This window comes from Dromiciops gliroides, chromosome 3, assembly GCF_019393635.1.
Source record: "Dromiciops gliroides isolate mDroGli1 chromosome 3, mDroGli1.pri, whole genome shotgun sequence".
Taxonomy (NCBI): domain Eukaryota; kingdom Metazoa; phylum Chordata; class Mammalia; order Microbiotheria; family Microbiotheriidae; genus Dromiciops; species Dromiciops gliroides.
Window position 1 is genome coordinate 413,028,761 of NC_057863.1, and position 2,712 is coordinate 413,031,472.

General features: G+C 37.7%; 1 pseudogene; it reads left to right on the top strand.

Annotated features, from left to right (window-relative positions):
* Positions 1-1,419: 1,419 nt before the first annotated feature.
* Positions 1,420-2,290, top strand: LOC122747722 (annotated as a pseudogene).
* The last annotated feature ends 422 nt before the right edge of the window (positions 2,291-2,712 follow it).

Below are 2,712 nucleotides of genomic sequence, written 5' to 3' on the forward strand. Positions count from 1 at the left end.
ATCCCAATTTTCCCATATGTCCTCTCAAATTTATCATTGTCCTTTTCTTTCATGTTAGCCAATCTGAAATGTGTGGGGTACTACTCCAAGTTGGTTTCATTTGCATTTCTTTAATCAATAGTGATTTAGACCATTTTTCCCATAAGACTATAAATAATTTTGATTACTTTGTCTGAAAAGTGCCTATTCATTTCCTTCAACCATTTGTCAATTGGTAATAACTAGTATTTTTAAAATTTGACTCTGTTTCCTGTATAATTGTCAAATGAGATATTTATCAGAGACAGTGTAAAAATATGTCCTAGGGTGTTTTGTGTGTGTGTGTGTGTGTGTGTGTGTTTGTTTTGTTTTGTTTTCTTTCAAGTCTTGGTTACATTTATTTTGTTTCTACAAAGCCTTTTTGATTTAATATAATCAAAGTTTTACCTTTTTTACAACATACAATAATTTCTATCTCTTTTTCAGCTGTAAAGCTTTCCCTTCTCCATATATTTGGCAGGTGACAATTCATGTCCCTTTAGTTATTTTCTATTTACTTTAAATATTTTCCTTTGAAAATTTTGAGTTCCATATTCTCTCATTCCTATCCCTTCCCTACCCATGAAAAATGTGGGAAATGTGATATAAAATATACTTGAAATCATGCAAAATTTATTTCCATATTAGTTGTATTACAGAATAAAAAGAAATAGAGAAAATTATATTTCATTTTGCAATCAGAGTTCATTAGTCATCTTTCTGGAGAAGGATGGTATTTTTTTTCTCATCATGAGTCCTTTGGAATTGTCTTGGATCACTATATTAATCAGAGTAGTCAAGTCCTTCACAGTTCATCATTATCAAAACATTTCTGTTATCGTCCACAATGATTTCTTTGTTCTTCTCACTTTGTATCATTTCATATAGGTCTTGCCATTTCCTCCCTGAAACCACTGCTTCATCATTTCTTATAGCACAATAGTTTTCCTTCAGAGTCATCTGCCACAGTTAGTTTAGCAATTCCCCAATTAATGGGCCTCTTTTGTCTTCAATTTCCAAATCTTGAAAAGAAGAGTAGCTATATTTTTGTACATAGAGGCTCTTTTCCCTTTTCTTTTAACTTTTGGGGATATAGACCTAGTAGTGGTGTAGCTGGATCAAAAGAGAGACACAATTTTATAGCCCTTTAAACATGATTTTAGATTATTTTCCAGAATGATTGGACTACTTCACTACTTATTTTCCCTTACATTCTACACTACTTGTAATTCCTGATAGATGTGAGGTGGTATATGAGTTGTTTACATTTGCAATACTCTAATCAGTAGTGATTTAGAACATTTCACTCCAATTAATTTCCCTCTGTTTCTGTTTTTCTCTTTTCTTTTATCCTGTCCTACCTCAAAAGTCTATCATGCTTCTACTTCTAATAAACACCAAATGGTGGAAGACACAGATGCTACAGGGGGAGCTGGGGGTCCTGAGGGCCAAGGATTTGGAGGCCTTGGGGGCTTCTGTGGTGGCTTCTGCAGTGGGGGCCAAGGTCAAGGTCAGTCTGTGGTAGAGGCCAGGGCTGCAGGCATGGGACCAAAGGAGGAAAGGCCAAAGATAAGGAGTGGGTTCCTGTCACTAAGCTAGGCCTGCTAGACAAGGACAATATCAAGTCTTTGGAAGAGATCTATCTTTTCTCCCTTCCTATTAAGGAATCTGAGATCATAGATTTCTTCCTGGGGTCTTCATTGAAGGATGAAGTTGTGAAGATCATACCTGTTCAGAAACAAACTAAAGCTGAACAACATACCAAGTTCAAGGTTTTTGTGGCCATTGTGACTACAATGGCCATGTTGACTTGGGTGTCAAGTGCTCCAAGGAAGTAGCCACAGCTATTCATGGTGCTATCATTCTGGCCAAGCTGTCCATAGTTCCTGTGAAATGTGACCACTAGGGGAACAAGATTGGCAAGCCTCACACAGTGCCCTACAAGGTCACTGGGCGCTGTTGATCAGTTTTGGTGTGCCTGATCCCTGCCCATCAAGGTACTGGCATTGTCTCAGCTACTGTGCCTAAGAAGCTCCTGATGATGGCTGAAATTGATGACTGCTATGCTTCTGCAAGGGGCTGTACTCTGGGCAACTTTGCTAAAGCTACCTTTGATGCCATTTCCAAAACACACAACTACCTAACCCCAGACCTGTGGAAGGAGACTGTGTTTAGTAAGTCTCCCTATCAGGAATTCACCAACTATCTTGTGAAGACTCACACTTGGGTATCTGTCCAGAGGACCCAGGCAGCTGCTGCAGCAACCACATGAGGCATTTATTTTTTAATAAACAATGAATAAACTGAACTAGCCTGCTTAAAAAAGTCTATCATGCTTTGGACTACTTCCTCTCATAATCTGCATTATACCTTATCTTTGCCATCCATATTAATTATTCCCTTCCTCTTTTATCTCCCTTTTGAGTAAGAAAGAGATCTATACTCAACTGAATATATCTAAATACACATACTTCTGAATACATATGCATCTAAAAATATATTTTTGTATATATATACAAAATATGTATACACACACACATATGCATATGTTCATATATACTTATAGAAACTGAGTGACTTGTGTGAAAGCTAATGCTCAGGGGCAGCTAGATGGCACAGTGGATAGAGCACTGGCCCTGGAGTCAGGAGGACCTGAGTTCAAAACTGGCCTCAGACACTTGACACTTACTAGCT